Source organism: Euphorbia lathyris, chromosome 1, assembly GCF_963576675.1.
Source record: "Euphorbia lathyris chromosome 1, ddEupLath1.1, whole genome shotgun sequence".
In the NCBI taxonomy this organism is placed as follows: Eukaryota; Viridiplantae; Streptophyta; class Magnoliopsida; order Malpighiales; family Euphorbiaceae; genus Euphorbia; species Euphorbia lathyris.
The window spans coordinates 92,491,379-92,497,100 of NC_088910.1; the positions used below are offsets into that span (position 1 = coordinate 92,491,379).

General features: G+C 35.1%; 1 non-coding gene across 1 annotated transcript; it reads right to left on the bottom strand.

Annotated features, from left to right (window-relative positions):
* Positions 1–867: 867 nt before the first annotated feature.
* Positions 868–974, bottom strand: LOC136216039 (small nucleolar RNA R71). The gene has a single exon (XR_010683035.1). It is a non-coding gene; the product is annotated as a small nucleolar RNA R71 (small nucleolar RNA).
* Positions 975–5,722: the final 4,748 nt, after the last annotated feature.

A 5,722-nucleotide genomic window follows, 5' to 3' on the forward strand; every position in this document is an offset into this window, starting at 1 on the left:
TAATTTACCTGAACCAATTCAATCAATTAAACGAATTTCTTTTATTAAACCTAAACACGTGACTAAAACTGAATTAAATAAAGTTTTAGTTAAAAAGCGTTCCCTGTGGGTTCGATATCTTTTATTACTACAAGCGTATACCGTGCACTTGCGGAAATCGCTCAACAAGTTTTTGGCGCCGTTGCCGGGGAACGCCAAAATTTTTGACAAAATTTTAAATTTTTCGTGTTTTATTTCGAATCTAGGTTTAAACATACTTATTTTAACTTTTATAATTTAATAATTTTCATTTACTAATTTATTTATTTATTTTTCAAATTCTGTTTTGTAGGTAGTTTCGGTTCGTGCAAGATTTCATGTTCATGCGCAGTTCTCGAAGTTCAGGCATTGTACCAGACCCTATAGACCTAGAAATTGAGAAAACCATTAGGAAGAACAAGAAAAACAAAAATAAGACTCCAGTAAAAACATTTACCGAGCCAGAAAAAATGGCAGACCCACCAACACTTATGGATTACGCTAGGCCAGGTGTGGCCGGTGTGACCAATAGTATCGTTAGACCCAGAATCACCGCAAACCAATTTGAAATTAAGCCAGCTTTGCTTAATACGTTGCAAAATAATGTAACATTTTACGGGTTACCTAACGAAAATCCTAACACCCATTTAACAAATTTCTTTGAAATTTGTGACACTTTTAAAATCCCAGATGTGACTGCAGAAGCAATCAAACTTCGCCTCTTTCCTTTCACTTTGAAGGATAGAGCCAAAGAATGGTTAACTTCTATGCCAGCCGCAACTTTTGCCACTTGGGAACAATTAGCCCAAGCATTTTTTATCAAAATATTTTCCTTTAGCAAAAACCGCAAGAGTCATAAAAGAGTTAACATCTTTTTCTCAAAATGATAATGAGACTCTTTATGAAACTTGGGAACGTTTTAAAGAACTTCAACGTTTATGCCCACACCACCAATTATCCGCTGAACTTTTAATGCAAACATTTTACAATGGATTAAATCCTACAACTAGGGGTTCATTAGATGCTATGTCGGGAGGGCTATTTATGAAGAAAACATCAGCCCAAGCGAGAGAACTTTTGGAGGAAATGGCAATCAATAACAGTATGTGGCCCGCGGAACGTGGACATATGCCGGGGGCAAAACCATCATCCTCAACCACACCATCAGTTAAAGGTATAGTTGAACTTGATCCAGTCGCGATGCTACAAGCCCAATTTTCTGCTTTATCGCACAAAATTGACAAATTTATGGCACCACGCGATACCAATGGTAATCCAATCCAAACGGATGTGGATTACGACAATATGAGTGAGATCGAACAGGTAAATTTTGTCCAAGGGCAAAACCAAACTAATAATCCTTATTCTAATACTTATAACTCTGGATGGAGGAATCATCCTAACTTTAACTGGAAAAATAACAATAACAATAATGCAAGTGCTAATCAAAATCGTACCACTAATTATCAAAATCAGTCAAGAGATACGATTAGCACTTTATCTTCTAAAATCGATAAGTTTATAGATGCTATCAGTGGAAAAATAAGTAATCACGACGATGGTTTTAAACGGATCGAAAATAAATTCGATCAGCTTATTAAAAACCACTCATCTAGCATCCATAATTTGGAGGTTCAAATTGGTCAACTTGCTAAATCAATTCCATCCCGAAAAGAGGGAAGTCTTCCCAGCCATACGGAAGAAAATCCGAAAGAGCAGGTGAAAGCTATCACTCTTCGTTCAGGAAAAAATTATCAAGGGCCTGAAATGCCCAAAGATGTAACATTACCAGAAACTGATTTACCAAAGTCCAAAGAAAATATCTTAAACACAAATAGTTCACCATTTGACACAAGTACCAAAACTTTTGTACCCAAGCCACCTTTTCCGCACAAAGTTCGAAATAAGGACTATGACAAACAACTCCTAACGTTTTTGGATAAACTTAAAAATTTGCACATCAATTTAACGTTCATTGATGCAATCACACAAATTCCTAACTATGGTAAGTTTTTAAAGGATTTAATTTCAAAGAAAATCAGTTGGGAAGGAATTTCATCCATTTCGTTAACTGAAGACTGTAGTTCAATCGTGTCAAGTAATTTTCCCACTAAACTCAAAGATCCTGGATGTTTTACTATTCCGTGTAAGTTGGGAGATATTGAATTCCCAAGTTATCTTTGTGATTTAGGAGCAAGTATAAACTTAATGCCATTGTCTATTTTTAACAAATTAGGTTTAGAAGAAGATATTAAACGTACCAATATGGTTTTGCAATTAGCGGATCAAACCACTAAGAGGCCATATGGTATAATTGAAGATGTTTTAGTCAAAGTCGATAAATTTATTTTTCCTACCGATTTTGTTATATTAGACTTTGCATATGATGTAAATTGCCCTTTAATTTTTGGTAGACCGTTTATGAACACGGGACGCGCTCTAGTAGATGTGTCGGAAGGGAAGGTAGTTTTAAGGATAGGAGAAGATAAGATCGAGTTTAATATGAACAAAGCAATGAAATACCCTATGGAGGAATTCGCTTGTATGAAACTTGATTTAGTCGAGGAATGTGTCAATGACGTTATTCAGAGTGAAGAAATAATTGAACCTATAATAGGTGAGGAATTAGATGATAAGGACCCAGAGCCTTTGATTCGAGAAGATGGACTAGTTCCGCCTTCAATTGTAACACCCCCTAAATTAGAACTTAAAGAGTTACCCAATCATTTGAGGTACGCTTTCTTAGGAGAAGGCGATTCTCTACCTATAATTATTTCTAACAAATTAACAAATGATCAAGAAGAAAAATTGAAAAAAGTTGTTAGAAATAGGATAGGAAGTATGGGATGGCAAATTTCAGACTTAAAAGGAATTAATCCTAGTATCGTAATGCATAGAATTCACTTAGAAGAGGATAAGCCACCTAAAACGGATAGGCAAAGACGCTTAAATCCGAACATGAAAGAAGTAGTCAAAAATGAGATTACTAAACTTTTAGACAATGGAATCATTTATCCGATCTCGGATAGTGAATGGGTTAGTCCAATCCATTGTGTACCTAAAAAGGGAGGCATAACTGTTGTAAGAAATGATGAAGGTGAACTGATACCTACACGAACCACCACCGGTTGGAGGGTTTGTATAGACTATAGGAACCTAAACAAAGCAACTAGGAAAGATCATTTTCCTCTACCTTTCATTGATCAAATGATCGAAAGGATAGCTGGTCATGCATTTTACTGTTTCCTAGACGGTTATTCCGGATTCTTTCAAATTTACATTTACCCGGATGACCAAGACAAAACAACCTTCACATGTCCTTACGGAACATTTGCATATAGGAGAATGCCTTTTGGTCTATGTAATGCACCAGCAACATTTCAACGATGTATGACAGCAATATTTAATGACTTCATTGAAGATATAATGGAAGTTTTCATGGATGATTTTTCAGTTTATGGAGATTCTTTCGATGCATGTTTAGAGAACTTAGATAAAGTATTGTCTAGATGTGAGGAAACAAATTTAGTATTAAATTGGGAAAAATGTCATTTCATGGTAGACGAAGGAATTGTTTTAGGTCATAAGATATCTGAAAAAGGTTTAGAAGTGGACAGAGCAAAGACTTCAGTTATAGAAAAATTACCCCCACCAACCACTGTTAAGGGAGTAAGATCATTTTTAGGTCATGCAGGTTTTTACAGAAGGTTTATAAAGAACTTTTCTGTAATCTCCAAACCACTTACTAATTTGCTTATGAAGGATTCAACTTTTGATTTTAATAAGGATTGTTTACAAGCTTTCAATACTTTGAAAACAGCTTTAGTCAGTACACCTATAATATCGAAACCCGATTGGAATCTACCTTTCGAAATTATGTGTGATGCAAGTGACTTAGCTGTAGGATGTGTATTAGGTCAAAGGAAGGATAAGAAACTTCATGTTATATATTATGCGAGTCACATATTGTCCGGTGCACAGTTAAATTATACCACAACTGAAAAAGAAATGTTAGCAGTAGTTTTTGCATGTGATAAGTTCCGATCTTATTTGTTAGGATCTAAAGTCATCGTCTATACAGATCATGCAGCTTTACGATATTTATTTGCTAAGAAAGATGCAAACCCGCGTCTTATTAGATGGGTTTTATTATTGCAAGAATTTGACATTGAGATTAAAGACAAAAAGGGAGTTGAAATCCTGGTCGCCGATCATCTATCAAGACTTGAGGATGAAAACGGTCCCATCGGTGAAACATTAGGCATTCGAGATGATTTCCCCGATGAACATCTCATGCAAGTACAAAGTGTCATAGCTCCATGGTATGCAGATATAGCCAATTACTTAGCTGCACATGTTGTGCCAGATGGATTGAATTCTCAGCAAAAGAAGAAATTCTTTTCAGAAGTTAAGAAATATTTTTGGGAAGATCCATTTCTATTCAAAATATGCGGCGATGGAATACTTAGGAGATGTGTTAGTGAGTTTGAATATGACTCTATAATGTTGGAATGTCATGCTAGCGCTTACGGAGGTCATAATAGCGTAAGCAAAACAGCAGCTAGAATACTTGAATACGGATTCTTTTGGCCTACTCTGTTTAAAGATGTCCGTTCATTTATTATCTGTTGTGATAAATGTCAAAGAACATGGAATATAGGAAGGAAAGATGAGATGCCTCTTACGAACATATTGGAAGTTGAAATCTTCGACGTATGGGGGATCGATTTCATGGGTCCTTTTCCTACTTCTTTTGGCAAAAATTACATATTAGTAGCCGTAGATTATGTTTCAAAGTGGGTTGAAGCAATTGCAACCCCGACAAATGATTCTAAAGTAGTTGTTAAGTTTTTAAATTCCATATTCTGTCGATTTGGAGTTCCTAGAGTTATGGTAAGCGACGGTGGTACTCATTTCGTAAATAGAAGTTTGAGTCACTTATGAAAAAATACGGAGTACACCACCGTATCTCTACGCCATACCATCCTCAAACGAATGGTCAAGCAGAAATTTCAAATAGAGAACTCAAATGGATACTTGAGAAAACAGTTTCGTCTTCTAGAAGAGACTGGGCACATAAACTTAACGATGCATTATGGGCATACCGTACTGCGTTTAAAACACCTATCGGAATGACACCTTATAGATTAGTCTATGGTAAAGCTTGTCATTTGCCGGTTGAATTAGAACATAAAGCATATTGGGCTATAAGAACCCTTAATTATGATTTGCAAAGCGCAGGGAAAAAGCGTTTGTTCGACTTAAACGAGTTGGATGAATTACGCTATTTGTCCTACGAAAATGCAAGAATTTATAAGGAAAAAGTTAAAAAGTGGCATGATGCCAAAATCAAAATTAAAAACTTTAATGTTGGGGATAAAGTCTTACTTTTTAATTCAAGATTAAAGTTATTTCCAGGTAAGCTAAAATCTAGATGGACTGGACCATTTTTGGTTGTTAAAACATTTGATTACGGAACTTTGGAGCTAGAAAAGTCTAATGGCGATCGATTTAAGGTTAATGGTAATCGTTGCAAGATTTATTTCGACGGAGCTCCAATTCAAGCAATTGAATCCGTGGAAAAATTCTATGAAAATTAATTTATTTAGTTTTCATGTTTTTAATTTATAGTTTTTCTTCTTTTATGTTCATAGTTTTTATTCTTTTTCTTTTTAATTTATTTATTTTATGTTCATAATTTTTA